This window comes from Ictidomys tridecemlineatus, chromosome 6 (genome assembly GCF_052094955.1).
Source record: "Ictidomys tridecemlineatus isolate mIctTri1 chromosome 6, mIctTri1.hap1, whole genome shotgun sequence".
Lineage (NCBI taxonomy): Eukaryota > Metazoa > Chordata > Mammalia > Rodentia > Sciuridae > Ictidomys > Ictidomys tridecemlineatus.
This window is the reverse complement of record NC_135482.1, coordinates 132,762,368-132,780,862: the sequence shown is the minus strand read 5'-3', so window position 1 is coordinate 132,780,862 and position 18,495 is coordinate 132,762,368. Positions and strand designations below refer to the sequence as shown.

Genomic DNA, 18,495 nt, shown 5'->3' with positions numbered 1-18,495 from the left:
TTGAATAAAGAAGTCTGTTCTGATTTGACAATGATCATAAGAATAGTTTATAACAGCTGAAATATCAATAGCTGATTGGAAGGAAGAGAGGAGGCAGTTTACATTTTCAGTGTAGAAAAAAATTCTAATTGCTACACATGTCTTGAAAAATTTCCAAAACAAAGTCAAGCCATATTTACTGTTCAGTGATTTTTTTTTTAAAGGGATGAAAAGTGAGATTCAATGTATATACTGGTTACAACTAATACAACAGCTTGAAAAAAATCATGAGACAGAGCATACATATAAAAAGACATGATTTTCAAATCATAGAATCATATTATAGGAATCTAACTGTTACAAGTGGAAAAATACATTTAAGCCAGCAGTGTGTTACACCAGTTCAAAACAGAACTCATAAGGCGAACAACACTGATGCAAGTTGAGGAAAACTGATTTTAGGAAGCACATCCAGACAGATACAACCACAGAGAAATGCCAAGAGTGACTATGTGGTCCACTCTGGGAGTTGGCAATGCATCAAAGGTGGAGTGATGACTAGGTTAATGCTTAGGTTTTCTCCAGGGATTTGTAGTATTCCATCAGCACGGTCTAGGCCTTGGGTGCCATGAACCCTTCAGGAGGCTTCTGGCCTTCTTGGGCAAATTTCCGCATTTGAGTTCCTGAAATAAATTCAAAGTCTTCATGGCATTCAGAGTGATAGTAGTCCACGTGCTGCTTCTTGTTGCAAACTGCAAGGAGGTTAGGCCAGGGGCCATTGTCAGCACTTTGGTGCCCTGGGTTGGACCATAAAGATCCTTCCCTGTTTCCGCATGAGGCATGCCAGCGGGGTCTCCTCCAACAATGTGCATCTTTGCTCCTGCAACCATCTGTGCTCTGCAATGCCACTGCACCTCAGTCAGCCCAGCATACATCTGGGAGGTGGGAAGATGGCTCCCACTGTGCTTTCAGGATTCAGGACTCCTTCCTCCAGCACCGCAGCATACTGCTTTATGCACCACATCAAAGGAACATCGTTGTCCTTTGTCTAGCCACCAAAGGGGTGAAGGAGGAGGATGGGGTGCCAGTAGTCCCTCTCTAGAAGTTGCTTATGAGTGTCTTGCATTGACAGAGCATGCCCATTGTGAACTGGGTGACTACACTGGTAAAAATGCAAAGACAGCATCAGGATTCATATCCCTAAACTTCTGCTTCAGCTCAGTAGGAGTAAGACAATATTGACCAAGACCATCATTCCAATAAATTCAGTCCAGGTTTTGAAGATCTCCCCCAATCAGCCAATCTCCTGGCTCCATAAAAATCTTAATGGAGGGGTGGCTTTTGGGTGTTGCTCCCCACTTCTGGCACAGCACTCCTGTTTCCTGTGTTCAAAACACTCTGGATTGGGAAGAATTGCCACACCATGGTTCTCACACATCAGAGCAAATGCTGTCCAGCTGTCCAGCCTCTCCTCCTATTCTTGAGTAGCTGTCAGAACTATAGGCACTGACAAGTTAATGACACCCCCACCCAGAAGACAGACAAAGTGAAGGCACTGTAAGTACTCTCTCATGAAGCCGTTCAGTGGGGTTGTGAAACCTTCAGCCAGAACCTGCACCCACTGCATATCCACTTTATTAGTTTTCAATGCAGGTAATATTTCTGCATCCGTTTTTGCCAGATGAAGTTTATTTTCTGGTACATATAGTTCTTTTACTCCACAAGAGGCATCCACAGGAACAATATCCTGTTCCTGTAGAAGTTCCACAACTTGGTGGACACAGTTGTTTACATCACAGGAGTCTGTTTTCAACACCAATTCAGGGGCTTCTGGTTTTTCATATTCAAAATTGATCCCAGTAAAACCTTTAATTTCTCCTACCTGTGCTTTTTTTTTTTTTGTAGAGACCTTTGACATCCCTCTGTTCATAGACATGCAGGAGAGCATCAACAAATACTTCAAAAAAGGGTAAAATTGCACCCTCATGGATTAGCCTTGCATTGTTTTAATCCCTGTGTATACAGTGATATAAAACTTGTGATGCACACTAAGCCGGCATCTGCAAACAGCTTAGCAACTTCTGTATTGAGCTGAACATTCTCTTCTCTGGCTTTGAGAGTAAAACCAAGATTTTTAAGACCTTGACGAATGTTGTCACCATCCCAAGTGTAGCATGGAATGCCATGGCAAACCAAGTACTCCTCCAAAGCCAGGCTCACCGTGGTCTTCCCTGCTTCAGACAGCCTGTTAATATCCCACTCCAACTCAGGAACCAGAACAGCAGCCTATGTTTGCATTTTAATAGATCTGTTTGTTACAGTGTATGATTGTGCCTCATTCTTGTTAAGTACCAGGAGTTTAAAAGTTATTCAAAAACTTGTGCTGGCAGATCTCTTATCTGACTGATGAAATGTTTTGTGTCAATTTTTTTTCCTGCTCCTTTTTGCCTCACTGTGCTCCCCAAGATTCTACATAACGCCAACTGCATTTTAAAGCAATGACAGCAATGAAAAACACAAAACCATCAGTCATTGTCAAATACTCTATAAATGGAGACAGAGGAGGGGTTCAGATCTCTGTGCAACAAGGACAGAGGAGAAAGGTCAGTGATATATCATGTGGTGTAGGACTTCCCCCTTGAGCGATTTGCTAAGACTTGCTCCTATTGTATAAGCTTCTGTCTGATTAGAGACTTTTAATTCTAAGACTGAGCCTAAAGTTAAGATTGCAAATATTCAAGTCTCTCTAGAGCACTGGAGAGAGGGAGGAATGCATTGCAAGTGGATTTGAAGGAAAATTAATTTTTGCCATTCATGAAGACCAGGAACTAATATTAACAATTGTTTAACTTATGAAAAATTAATTAGATGACTTATAAATTATGTATGTGGGAAAAAGAAAATCTGTCAATGGGTGGTTTGAGGATTCAGAAGAGCACTTTAGTTGATAACAAAAGGTATTTTGTGCAGCAGGTCACGTTAGGGTGGGCTTTTGCTCTTCCTTTGTGCCCGACCATGGTGAATACAGAATTGTTCTTATGTAACTCCCTGGGGGTGGGAGAACTAGTCATGTCCATAGAGTGTTTATCATTATGTGTTTGTCTGCTGTTTAGAAACATAAAAAGCAGTAGGCAAAAATTTAATGGGAAAGAGAACTGAAAAGCTGTTGAAAGAAAGATATCTGAATACTGAACCCATGTGCTTAGCAACACAGTACAATCTCATAATGAACCCTTCTTCCGGATCACTTGAGTAAACAATAAATAGCAACCCTGGATGTCTAAGCCATACAGGTAATGTAAAGCAAATAGCTTAAATCCCAAATCAAGGTTAGAATTATTATTTTTTTAATCTTGAAACAAAACGCATGTTCTTACTGAGTCTGACTTTTAAAGAACTATTTAATTAATGATGAAGAGAGAAATAAGCTATAATTCAGGAAATAGCTTCTCTGAGTTAATGATGTACTTATTTTTCGTTCCCATATTTTAAAGTATGATTGATATTCTTAGTATAAATTAAATCATATTCTCCAATTAATATACAATACATGATTAAAGATCGTATGAAATAAATAAAATTCCTGGTACTAGCTGATTGCTACAGCTTTTTTCCCTTTATTTCTTTCCTTAACATCTCTTGAGAAAAAGATATATTATTCTCTGTACTTAAAGAAGATAGTTTAATCAACACTAAACTGTTGTGTCTCAAGTTAAATTTTAAAAAATTAACAAGTTTGACTGGAAATTGCAGAGACTTTTTAAAGAAAGTACAAATGCACCTAAAGGATAGTCTAAAATCCAAAGAATAATTTCCTGTATGTATTTCAGTAATCAGGTAGGCATTTATAATCCCAGCTGAGGGTGTTTCTTTTATACTAGGGAAGACTGACCAGGGTTTTGCTGCAATAAGGGGTGTAGATAGTATGCCAGTAATTTTTACAGTAATGCAACCCTTGAGGTTTTATCTTATACTTATGTTCACACAGAAGGAAAAAAAAGCATAAAAAATTAATTTTAGCTTTATTACAAAGACACCAAATATTAACTCAAAACTAAGTGACTGAAATGTGTCTCCTATATCCTAGGCATTTTCCGTGTCAAATCTATAGAGACAAGTGCACCCAGAATAATGATCAGACTACTATCAAACTGAAGTTTAATTATGTTCACTCACATTTTCAAATTATTCCCAACAAATTACCTTGGGTAGGTGACACATCCATCAAGGCAAGTCTAATTTCATATTCACAGTAATGTACTTCTGTAAACTGCTCTAATAAGGTTTTAACTAAGTTTTGCTCTTGACCTCACTAAGCTGAAATATTGCAGGCTGTGTGTTTTGCAGTCTCTCCAATTAATTTCTGACCTTGGTGCTGCCTGGGCACAATGAGGCAAGTGAAGGGTGGAGATCAGATTTAATTTTGAATTTCCTGACTGCTACTGGTTTGTATCTCAACTCCAACAGTACTTAGACATGTTATTTTTGGTTAATGACTTTTTATGCAGCACACTGGGCAAATGTAATTAAGTAGGCTAAGTTTTGTTCTCAGCTGTCCTCCAAGTTCTTGCATGGGAACTTGGAGTTTCAACAGGAAACACCTGTATGGTAGTTGTATACCAAACCTTCCCAGAGAATTAATATATAACATTGTTCCTGGGCCTCACTGCTCTTCCCCAAATAGAAAGGCTCAGCTGTATTTGCAGACTGTATTTTTAATTACTAGTGAAAATCCAAACTCTTAAAAGGGAGCCTTGTTTTTTAAGGTTTTTTTTTTAGGTTTAGCAATATCAAGGGTCAGATACATTATTCATATATTTCATCATTCAATATTAGACATATTTTTATTCAACTGACCTTCATTGAATGTCTACTCTGTGTAAAGATGGTGGAGGTACATAAAGAAATCAGACTTAGATCCAACTCCTAACAGATATTAGCAAGAAACACATTATAGTCTTTGAATAAAATCCAAATTAATTCCTACTTAGAGATGACCCACAGACATTTGGATAAGATGTTGGATTTGTGAAAATAAATTGAAAGTGTGCTGTTAAAATCCTCTATGACCTTATCATTTTAGCAAAATAGTGAGACATTAAACATTAAAAAAACACTCAACAAAAAAATCTGGAAATGAAAAACAAATGTAACAAAACTACACTTTGAATTTCATAGCTGAGCTCCTGGTGAAGTAGGAGAAATCCTCAGAGACAAACATACTCACAGGTTTGCTGCAACAGAAGTGGCAAGTCAAGCTGAACATGAGGCTGCAATTGCTCTGGTTAAAATCTGCACATTTAGTTTACTCAGAGATTTGGCTTCTAATAGCCTAGTGGCCTCAGGAAGTGAGCTAAAGTAGACATGACATTGGAACCAGTGTACTGGAGGCATCTATTGTGCCCCACGGAGTATAGCAGAAACAAATGCAATTCTTATCCATAGAGACATGTTCAACCTAAACCTCACAGTATCCCCATGGATAAAACATCAAGGTATAATAGAAGATTAGGACTTGCATCCAAAATATACAAAGAACTGTTAAAACTAAACAATAAGAAAACAAACAATTAAATTTAAAATTGAAAAAAAGCATCTAAATACACACCTCAACAAAGAAGCTAACAAAGAAGCTATGAAAAGATGCTTAATATTATCTATCTTTAGGAACTTGCAAGTTAAAACAATAACAAACTATTCATTCAAAGAAAGGTGAATGGATTAAAAAATCTATGTATGATGAAATATTATTGATAAAAAGAAATAATCCATAACTATGAAATGATATGAGAGAATCTTACATGCATATTATTAAATGGAGAAACCAATCTGAATCTATGATTCAAAATAAATGAGGTTTTGGAAAAGGAAAAAATAAAGACATGGTTGTCAGAAGTTGGCATAGGGGCTGGGGATGTGGCTCAAGCGGTAGTGCGCTAGCCTGGCATGCGTGTGGCCCGGGTTCGATCCTCAGCACCACAAACCAACAAAGATGTTGTGTCTGCCGAGAACTAAAAAATAAATGTTAAAAACTCTCTCTCTGTCCTCTCTCACTCTCTTTAAAAAAAAAAAGAAAAAATTCTCTCTCTCTCTCTCTCCCTCTCTCTTAAAAAAAATCTTTTTTTAAAAAAAGAAGCTGGCATAGGAAGGGAAGAACAAGGGTGGAACACAGGGGAGTTTTAGAGCAATGGAACTATAAGATACCATTGTGATTTAGATATTAGGTGTTCCCCAGAAGCTCATGTGTGAGACAATGCAAGATTGTTCAGAGGTGAAATGATTGGGTTATGAGAGTCTTAACCCAATCAGTGAATTAATCTCCTCATAGGGATTAACTGAGGGGTAACTAAAGGCAGGTGGGTGCAGCTGGAAGACGTCAGTCATTGGGGCCATGCCATTGGGGTATATACGTTGTATCTGATGTATAAAGTCTCTCTCTGCTTCCTGATCTTTGTGTCTTGATCCACTTCCCTCCACCACATTCTTCCACATTGATGTACAGCATCACCTCCATCCCTGAGCAATGGGGCTGGCTGTCTATGGACTGAGACCTCTGAAACTATGAGCCCCCAAATAAAATTTTCCTCCTCTAAAATTGTTATTGTCAGGACTTTTGGTCACAGCAGCAAAAAAGTGACTAAAAGAGATAATGTAATGTTGGAATATGATATAACACATTTATCAAAATCCACATAACTGGCTAACACAGAGTGAACCTAGTCAATTATGGACTTTAGTTAATAATAATAATGATGTGTCAACATTGGTTTATGGAGTGTAACAAATGTGTCACATTAATGTTCAACGTTAATAAGGAAAACGTTCAGGAGTGGAGGGAGATGCTCAACTTTTCTGTAAGTCTAACTTTGATAAAAAATAAATATCGATTTTTAAAGTTTATAAAATACATAAAAAATCAATTAAAGAGGAGGCTCAATTAGAGTCATTAAAAAGAAAATCACAGGTTAGAAATGTTAAATAATTAGTATATTGAATATTAACTATAAAATTGGAGCATTTGAAATATTTGAAGAGCCCACCATTTTAAAGTGAGCAAAAAATAAGAAAAATGAAAACAATAAAGAAAACCCCAGAAATATTTGAAAATCAACCAAATAAATATTCTAGAAAAAAAAATAATTGAAATTAAAAACTAAATAGGAACAGGATTTCTAGTGGCAGCCAAGATGAAGAAACAGGGACTACATTTACCTCTCTCCTGAAACACTTTAAAACACACACACACACACACACACACACACACACACACACACACACAGCAATGGTTTTTAAGACTCTAGATATCAGGTATCAAGGGACAATAAAACCTGTGAGATGAGAAACAAGTATGGTGAGTTCTGTGATTTCCTGAGATCACTGTCTTGAGAGAGTTTATAAGCCTTGATGAGGGGAGGGAAACCCAGACAGAACTTAGCAGACTTCCTGAGTTAAGGACACAGAGCAGATAGTTGTGGGGAAAACAGGTGAAGAGAGATCACAGGACAGAGAACCTGAAAGGAAAGAGCTGCCCAGTGAGAAAATTCTGGAGATCTGCAGGAGGTCACTGTTGAGTACTCTAGGTCACCCTGTGCTTTGTGGAAAATCAGTAGAGCCTGGAGCTCAGAAATATTAGGAGTAATACACTCAGAAATATTAGGAGTAATAGTGCCTGAAGCTCATGGAGGCCTGAGAATGGAGTCTGTTCATACTAAAGAGACTGGAAACTTTCAAGATTCCCAAGGCCTTTGGTAAAGAGAAGGGTCTCTTGCCTTAGAGTAGAGTAAATAGCTTTAGACCAAGTGCTGCTCCAGTCCTGCTCAACAAATCCTTAAGGCAAAAACAAAGTACTGGGCTATTTTCTAGTAATCTAACTACAGCTGAAATAAAACTAACAAATATTTATAGTAGTAAGAAACCCTAACACAACAAGGTTAGATAAAAAGTGCCTCAAATCCAACAAAATATTACCAGGCATACAAAGAAATAAAAAAAAGTCCAATCCAAATAAGAAGATAAAGTCATCAATTGAAGCTAACTCAGATTGGACATAGAGATTAGAATGAGAAGACAATAATTTAAAATCAAATATTATGGCTGTATTCCATATGTTCAAAAAGTTAAGAGGTACAAAACAAACAAAAAAGGTCTAAATCAGCTTCTAGTGATGAATTTCAATTTGCTAAATTAAATATATGTACATTGGATGCTATTAACAGGTGATTGGATGTTGCAGAGGAAAATACCCATAAACTTAAACACAGAGCAATAAAAACTATTAATAATAGGACCCAGAAAGAAGATAATTAAAAAAAATAAATAAACAGTCTTAGGAGCCTCTGGTCAACTTGAAGTGACCTAGTATATTCTAGTATATAACTAGAATTCTTAAAGAAGAAGATAAAGTGGAATATGGAAAAAATATACATCGAAAACTATAAAACATTGCTGAGAGAATTTAGAGACCTAATAAATAAATGTAGAGCTATATTGTGTTCTTAATTATAACTCGATGAGATGCAAATTGATCTCTAGATTGAACAGAATCCAAATAAAATTTCTTACACACTCTTTTGAAGAAATGGACAAAGTGATTCTAAATTTACTATGGAAATGCAAAAGATTTATAGTAGCTTGAGTGACTTTGAAAAAGAACAAAGTTGGAGTACTAAGACTATCTGATTTTTAGACTCCTTATAAAGCTAAATAAATCAATACAATGTTGCATTAAGATATAGCTGACCAATGGAAACTAACATAGAGTCCAGAAATAAAGCCACATGTATATGGACAATTGATTTTGGCATAGGTGATTCAATGGAAAAAGAATTTTTTTTTCAACAAGTGTTATTACACCAACTGGATATCTATATGCAAAAAAAAAAAAAAAAAAAGGAAAGGAAAAGAAACTGGCTTTGTTCCATATCTCACACCATAAACAATACTTAAAATGGGTCTCAGATTAAATGTAAATGTAATTATAAAACTATTAGAAGAACACATAAGAAAAAGCCTTTATGACCCTGGCTTAATAAAAAAAATTCTTAATTAAAACACCTAAAGCACACTCTATAAAAAAAAATAAATTGAACTTAATTAATACTGAAAATGTCTAATCATTGAAGGTACCATGAAGAAAATGAAAAAATAAGCTATCACCTGAAAAAAAACTTTTGCAAATCATACCTTACAATAAATTTGTAACCAAAATATATCAAGAACTTTGAAAATTTATTTAAAAAATCATCCATTTAAAAATTTGACAAAACATTTGAAGGCACATTTCACCAAAGAATATGTACAAATGACAGATAAGCATGTATGACGATGCCCACCATTAGTTCTCAGGTAAATGTAACTTAAACCACAGTAACATACTACTACATGCCTATTAAAAAGGCCAATTTTGTTTTAAAAACTAATCATATCAAAAGTATATGCAAGGATGTATAGAAAAGAGAATATAACCATATGGAAAACATTTTGAGTCTCTTAAAATGATAAGCATATACAGATCATATTATCTGTGTTAGTCTGCTTTTCCTCACTGTGCAGAAGTACCTGACAAGGATGAATTAGAGGAGAAAAGTTTATTTGGGGCTCAAGGTTTCAGTTCCTGGTTGGCCTTATTGCTCTAGGTCCAAGGTGAGGCAAAGCATCCATGGAAGAGTGTGGCAGAGGAAAGTAGCTCAGGAGAGGGTGGTCTGGAAGCACCTTGGGGAAAGGGACTACAGGGAAGGTGCATCCATCCAGAATGTGCTCCCATCGACCCACCTCCACCAGCCATGCCCCATCTGCCTACACTTGCCATCCAGGCAGTCCAAACTAGGATGAACGGACTGGATGACAGCTCCCATGATCCAATCATTTCACATTTGAATATTCCCACATTAACACGGGAGATTTGGGGTGACTTCTCATATCCAAATCATAACGTCATCTACCCTTTGAAAGCTTATGTCCATATAAAACTTGCAGGTTAATTTTCATGACAGCTTTGCATGCAATAGTTAAAAATTGGAAATAACCCATCCCACTTTGTGAATGGAAGAACAAACTGTTGGAATGGAATACTACTCAGAAATAAAAAGAAATAAACTATTGATATATGCTGCCACAGGGATTACCTTAAAAGTAGTTATGGCAGGTGGGGGAAGCCAGACTATAAGAGTACATATATTAAGATTCTATGGATATAGAAAAATTGGTTAACATGAGGATAATCATAAGTCATCATAGGCAATCATAAGTAATTCTCTGTTTTATAAAACAATATCAAGAACAATAAGCCAGGTACAGTGGCACATTCCTGTAATCTCAGTGGCTCAGGAGGCTAAGGCAGGAGGATGGAGAGTTCAAAGCCAGCCTCACCAACTTAGTGAGGCCCTAAGCAACTTGGCAAGACCCTGTATCCAAATAAAATATACAAAGGGGCTGGGAATGTGGCTTAGTTGTAAGCACCTCTGGGTTCAATCCCTGGTAGGAAAAAAAACAACAAAAACAAATAATAATACTAAAATGTCTAAATTGAAGAGTAAGAATTAAAATACTGGAAACAAATAACATACAAGAATGAATATAAGTTAATACCAATATTGTCAAGTTCTCTTTCCCAATGTATTTAAAACATAATTATATATGGAGGAGGCAAAGAATTGGATTGAACTAAGTTTGAAGTTTTTCAAGAAAAGTATGTCCTAGAGTGAGAGGTGCAAGTGAGTGGGGGTGTATAATGGGAAGTTATAATTAGAGATCAAGAAATGTAAGTTGAAAACATGAAAATTAAGATTTAAGGGAAATAAATGTCATTGATCTTGTAGAGCATCTCATTGTAGTCAAAGAATAATTAAAACTTGGTGGCAGAGATAGTGAGGTGGGAAGATGGACAGTATTAGTCAAGGAGTTCAACAGTCACTCCTGAGACCATGGAAGATGTTCAGTTATTGGAATGTCAAGCTTTAGGATAGAACTTTGGAGGAGAGAAGACAAAGAACTGAGCACTTAGGTGTTTGAAAAACCATTCATATTGATATTGAAATCACTAAGAATGAACACAATCATTTAGGACAGAGTGACAGTGATCTGCTAAAATAAACTTTTAATAAATGTCAGGAAGATCTCAGAGGCTTGTGGATATATGAGAAACAATATTAGTGTATCAAGAGCTTAAAAATGAAGCTTTTGAAAAATTTTAATTTCTTCTAATAAGTTATACGTGATAGCAGAATATATTTTGATTCATTGTACATAAATGGAGCACAACTTTTCATTTCTCTGATTGTGCATGGTGTAGAGTCACACCACATGTGTACCCATACATGTACCTAGGTAATGATGTTTCATCTCATTCCACCATCTTTCCTACCTTGGGTCCCTTCCTATCACTCCCTCCTCTTTTCCTAATCAAAGTCCTTCCATTCTCCCCATGCCCCCACATCTGATTATGAGTCAGCATCCACTTACAAGAGAGAATTTTTGGCTTTTGTTTTTTTTGAAATTGGCTTACTTCACTTAGCATGATATTCTCCAACTTCATCCATTTACCTCAAATGCCATAATTTTATTCTCTTTTAATGCTGAGTAATATTCCATTGTGTATGTGTACCACAGATTTTTTCTCCATTCATCTATTGAAGGGCCTCTAGGTTTTGTCCATAGTTTAGCAATTGTAAATTGTTCTGCTATAAACATTGAAGTAGCTGCATTCATGTAGTATGCTGTTTTTAAGTCTTTAGGGTATAGACTGAGGAGTAGGATTGCTGGGTCAAATGGTGGGTCCATTCCAAGTTTTCTAAGGAATCTCCATACTGCTTTCCATAGTGGTTGCACAAATTTGCAGTCCCACCAGCAATGTATGAGTGTACCTTTTCCCTCACATCCTTGCCAAACACTTATTGTTGCTTATATTCTTGATAACTGCCATTCTGATTCTGAAGTGAGGTGAAATCTCAGTATTTTTGATTTGTATTTCTCTAATTGCTAGAGATAATGAACCTTTTTTCACATAGTTGTTGATCGATTGTGTTTCTTCTTCTGAGAAGTGTCTGTTCAGCTCCTTAGCCCATTTATTGATTGAATTGTTAGTTATTTTGGTGTTAAATTTTCTGAGACTTTTACAATGAATACTACAGAACACTAAAGAAATAAATTGAAGAAGACCTTAGAAAATGGGAAGACCTCCCATGCTATTGGAAAGGCAGAATAAATATTATCAAAATGGCTATTCTAACAAAATCTCTATAGATTTAATCAATTCCAATTAAAATACCAACATCATTCCTTACAGAAATAGAAAAGGCAATCCTGAAATTCATTTGGAAAACTAAGAGACTCAGAATAGCCAAAGCAATCCTTAGCAAGAAGAGTGAAGCAGGAAGCATCACAATATCAGACCTTAAACTATAGTACAAGTTATAGTAACACAAACAGCATGGTATTGGCACTGAAATAGACTTGTAGACCAATGGTACAGAATAGAAGACATAGAGACAAACCCACATAAATACGGTTATCTCATACTAGACAAAGGCACCAAAAACATACATTGGAGAAAAGATAGCCTCTTCAGGGCTGGGGCTGTAACTCAGTGGTTGAGCACTTGTCTAGCCCATGTGAGGTACTGGGTTTGATCTTCAGCACCACATAAAAATAAGCAATTACAATAAAAATATAACCTCTTTACAAATGGTGCTGGGAAAACTGGAAATCAATACACAGCAAAATAAAACTAAACCTCTATCTCTCACCCTGCACAAAACTCAAAGTGGATCAAGGACTTAGGAATTAGAACAGAGACCCTGCACCTAATAGAAGAAAAAGCAGGCCCAAATATTCACCATGTTGGATTAGGCTCCAACTGTCTTAACAAGACTCCTAAAGTGCAAGAAATAAAATCAAGAATCAATAAGTGGGATGGATTCAAACTAAAAAGTTTCTTCTCTGCAAAAGAGACAATCAATGAGGTGAAGAAAAAGCCTATTTTTGGAGCAAATTTTTGCTACACGCACATCAGATAGAGCACTCATCTTCAGGCCATATAAAAAAAAATAAAGTTTTTAAGTAGTAAGGAAGGGCAAGCATTTGGAAATGGCAATGACCAGGAAGAGGTAATTCTCACCACTGGATCCAAAGGCAAGAGGATGATAGGAAGGAACAAAGCTCCGCCTGAGTGGGCTTCCAGGGAGGAGGATCTTGGGAGACAACCAGGTTTCCCCCAGAAAAGAAGGTGAAAGGAACATTCTGAAGAGAGGTTGACCACGTAGAGAATTTCAGTGGTGTCAGACTCTGAGTTCCAAGAAATGTTGACAAAATGCTTTAGGAAGAAATCTTGTTTATCTGTGGACTATGAATAGATTTTTGTTTTGTAAACTGTGTACTAAGGCAGATGTTTATGTGTAGATGGTGTTTGTAGTTGACTTCCTATTCAATAAAGACATTTCTTTGTGGTAATATCACTGACAACATCACAGATCTCATTTTGTTCTACTATAATGTCTATGTGTGTTAATAAATAGCTAGTATCTTTATTTTGGTTAAGCCATAGGTCAAAAATATACCACTGGGTAGAAAACAGAAGTCTCACAACATAATTAGCACAGGTCAGTGGGGAACAGGCATTCACCATAACTGGCCAGAACACTCATTTCCCCAGTTTCCTGCTGGCCTGGTTAAATAAGGATCTCTATATTGATATTTCTCAATCCTCGGAGTAGCCTATGTTCGTTAGGATTGGCTGCAAGGTGTAATTCTCTTTTCAGCAAATCCTGGTTCCCCATTGCCTCACTTGACACCATGCAGGGTGCCGTGCAGGTGCAGAGGAAGTGAAGGGGTGGCGTTAGGTTTGAGTCCACTCTGCCAGGTCACTGCTTCCTCCTCTTTTCCGGAGATTTGGAAGACAAAGGGAACTGCCAGTGCCAGGAGCTAGCTCTCGCATCAACAGCCCACCATTCATACAGGTGGCCTCCACAACGGAAGGCCGATTGAGCTCCAGCTGCAGTCCTGGCTGGGTCACTCCTCAGGCAGGCCATGGAGGCAAACATCTTCTGTATTGTCTTTCCATGCAAGAATATTCATAAGGGATGATTTTTCTAGTTATGAAGATAAGGATCACACTATCTTGTGTATGTGCGATCAGTAAACTCCTAAAATCTCTGCATTAAATAACTTAAACACCAGAGCTTATGCCATGTTCGAACTGAATATTATTTAGCCTTTGTCCAAATAAAGGATTTAAAAATCCCAGTTATGATACACCCAAAATTTTGATGTGACTAGGTTAAGCCAGTATATGAAAAAAATTTAAGGATTCTTATTTCAATTATGTCCTTATGAAACTTTTAAATTTATAAGCAATACAGTTAAATTTTCACAGTGCTTCTTTTCTGTTTTTATTAGGCCTGTGTAATCAGTGCCTATCACTATGACCAAATTTTGATGTGACTAGGTTAAGCCAGTATATGAAAAAAATTTAAGGATTCTTATTTCAATTATGTCCTTATGAAACTTTTAAATTTATAAGCAATACAGTTAAATTTTCACAGTGCTTCTTTTCTGTTTTTATTAGGCCTGTGTAATCAGTGCCTATCACTATGACCAGCTGTGTTATTCAAATTGATAAAACACGCTCATATTTTTCTTTTCCTAAGTATAATATTCATTTGTTGTTGTTTGTCAGCTTTCACCTTATGTCACTATGTGCTTCTTTTGGGAGGAAAAAAAAAATTGGTAAATTTTAGGAGGTTGATTTCCCTAAATCAAAGTTTTGTTCAAAAAGTATATAGTTACAAAATTTACGTTAGTGTTGCAGAAAGACTTTACCTAGTTTTCATAGTCAATGAATACAGTTGTTTACATCCAAAGCACTCAATAAATATGTTACCCAAGAGTGCTCAAATATCCGACGTTCTGGTTTCCTCCTGATAATCCATATAGCATGGTCTAAATAATTGTGTCTGGATCACCAGTAGGTTACCACCTACTCAGTGAAAGAGGCAATGTTCTCCACAGTGCTGTATCAGGCCTTCCATGAGGGACAACCCCTGCCAGTCCACTTGCTACTGGATCTCATCTTCTGGCTTTTCACCTGCTCGCCCTAGTCACAAGGACTGCCTTGCTTTTCCCAAACATGCTACACACTCAGATCCTTTGCCAATGCTGTCCTTGTGATCAGGGGTGCTCTTTCTCAGATATCCCAGGCTTCTCACTTTGCTTAAAGTCTCTCTTGCACAGGAAACCTTCTTAAACCACTCTGTGTATACTACTTCTCTTAAAACTCTCTTTCCTTCTTATTCTGCCTCGGTTTCCTTCATTCACTTGCCCCCACCAGATACACTGCACAAGTATTTGTGTATTTGTCCGTCTCATAGCACCAAGATGCAATATCCATTATGTCAATACTGCAATATAATATTCACTGACTTCAAATGGAAAAGAACATCTATTAATACATGAACAGCAGGGAATCCTTTTCTAAGTACACTGCTCATCCAAATTTGTTTAAAGTGGTTCAATATTCTTTTTCAATTGCTGTATCCTGGCAACATGGAAAGGATATTTAGTGTTATGAATAATCTATGAAGGGATAATTGCAAATATTCAAGGTTAAGTCAGTAAGGCATGGACTTGATTTTATTTAGTTTTTAATATACCATTTGATTTTTTTTGAAAGCAAAATGATGTCTTTTTGAAAAATAAAAACCATGTTAAATCTACAATATCTAAATAAAACATAAAGATATTTTAGGCTGTCATCAGGAAACTTCTCAGATTGTTTTTATATATATTGCCAGTATAATTTAAATACTGAGTTTGTTTTTATGGAAGTTCATGCATGAATCCAAAAAAACCAAATTGCCAATTGGTGGAGTAGGAGTGAGAGACAGAGTTAATTAAAGTTTCATCTAATGGTATACAGCATTCATTAACTGAAGTCTAGATTGAAAATTCAAGTAAAGATTGCTGGAAATAAAGGGATAGTTTGTTAGTTTTGAGAGGCTTTTTTTTGTTGTTGGTGGTAGTTGTCCAATAAGAGACAATCAGAGTTAGAAGAATGTTCATTGTATACAATCTTAAAAGTATATTCTGGAAAAAATTAGAACAATCAGAATATAATATAGTCATTGAAAATACATGTATAAAAGTTAGTGAGGGTGTGTAAGTTAAGATAGGTAAACAACATTTTTATAAATTCTTAAGCTCACTGAATTGTTTCAATTCCCTATGGCAATTTTTCTATCAGTGAAGCTAGATGTGTTTATTTTATTAATTTCATCAGGCAACTAACTTCTAATTTTCATTAACATCACATGCAATTTTTCTTCTATTTCTTTGGTTTCTACTCTTATTCTTTCATTATTTTTTCCTTTGGGTTAATGTTGTTCTTTTTTCTGGTTTTTCCAGTTGAATATTATAGAAAAAGAAAAGTGTGTTAGACTGCTGTTACTATAACAAATACCTGAGACAATCAACTTTTAAAGAGAAAAAATATTTATTTTGATGCATAGTTTTGGAGTTTTCAGTCCATGACTGGTTGGTCCTGTTGCCGTTGGTCCTGCAGCATTGGCAGTGCATCATGGCAGAAGGTCCATGGTGGAGCAAAGCCACTTACACACTCATGGCCAGGATGCAAAAGAGAGAAAGAGGGGTCCCCCAATTTTTTTTATCCTTGGTCATGTGACACCTAGAAACACTCCATTGCAAGTCGCAAGACTGAACCTAATGTCTCTGGGTTGGAACACATTCTTAAGTCAGTACAAGATCTCTTGTCACAGGACATGGGTAGAGGGAGAGAAGAAGAACCCACTGATTATACAGCAATCAATCAAAACCTCAGTACAACAACATGCAGATTGGTTGGGGAAAATAAAAGCTTGATGACACCAAGAAAATAAATCTAATATATGCTTAAATGAAGGACATTTTGTATCCGATTTTAAAAAATCACTGGACTTTATATATTGCTGTCATCCTTCCTGTTTTAGAAGTCCCCTTGAAACACACATCAAAAGTTTAATTTTACCTCTTTTAAAATTAGATGTTCATCCCAAAGCCACATGTGTGAATTTGGTGGTGAAGAAAACACCATTAAGTCACTATCTGTAATTGGATGTAGGGAACTAGTGGTTATTCCACTGTTAGAAAGAAATATCTTAGATTCTGTCTGATATTAATATTGATTATTTGGCTTTTGTTTCTTGATGCTTACCAGGTGGTAGGCACTCTTTTCTTTCTCTTTTTTTCTAACTTTTTAAGGCATTTCATTTTAGAAGTATTCATTTTTATAATCTGCTTCTTAATCATAAAATTTAATATATCAATTTTTATTGTACCTACTCATTTATTTAGAATTCTATCTACATAATCATTTTTTTCATTTTCTCTTTCCCTTCTTTGTCCTTGTATGTTGATTCATTTGGTTTTTTCCTTTCTTCTTTCTTGTTTTCTGTTAGATTGGTAATATTTTTCTTCTCTAGTCCTTCTACAATTTTGGAATTCATATGTTGTATTTCTATTTTATTTTCACATGCATGTATTTCACCATAATTTTCTCTAATTGAGAATTTATAATATATTTCCTGTTTTTCCTTGAATAAAATAAAACATTGCATTGAACTTCTCTCCTGTTCTGTATCCTCATTACCATCTGATTGGTGTGCCTTTAGATGTAATCTGCCTCTACTACTTTGGGGGATTTTTTTTCTTTGTTCTTGATAGCCTGCGTCTCCACCCTGGTATATCTAAACATAACTTTACTTTTATTTAACCCATTCATGGGCTAAGGGTGCATATCTTTCTTCAAAATCAAAACCTTTAGTTACTTCCCTCTTGATATTGTTTTCAAGCTATTCCCCATATTTTCTTTTTTTGGAGTGCCAATTATTATGTGGTGAGTCCTCTCAATCTATTAACTGTTTAACTCTTTCCCATGTTTAATCTCTTTATCCCTCAGCAATGTTCTGGCAGAATGTCTCAGTATTTTCTCCTTCTTCACTAATTATCTCTATTCCTGGAAACAATCTGGAGAGTTTCTGCTTTTATTTTATTTTTTTTTAAATTTCAATTACTGTATTATTTGTCATATTTTTGCTTCATCATTTTTGTTTTTACTGTTCATTTTGTTGTTGTTTTATATTTTCTTCTTTTTTCCCATGGTCTTGTTCCTTCATATGTGTTCTTGAGGATCCTTAACACACGTACTTGAAATTGATTTTCATATTGCTCTATTATGTTTTTATTTTATTTGTGCTAGATTCTTCTCATGGCAGTTAAATTGGAATTCTTCATAAATTTTGGAATACGGGTTTCCATATTCATCTTGAGTAGAAATATGTCATGCTATTTCTAGATCTCTTGTCACAGGACATGAGAGAGGCCCCCAGTCACACACACTGGGGGCCTCTCTCCTGCACTGATAATATAAATACTGCAATTCTAGCTGCCAATAATTAATGGCATAGTCATTGCTCTCATTTTTGAGTCTTATCTATTTCCTCTTGTCTTAGTGATGCAGTTTTATAAAAG

At 36.0% G+C, this 18,495-nt stretch overlaps 1 pseudogene; it reads right to left on the bottom strand.

Moving 5' to 3' along the window:
- Nucleotides 1-549: 549 nt before the first annotated feature.
- LOC101974089 (bifunctional 3'-phosphoadenosine 5'-phosphosulfate synthase 1 pseudogene) overlaps nucleotides 550-18,495 on the bottom strand; it is a 33,967-nt pseudogene continuing 16,021 nt past the window's right edge.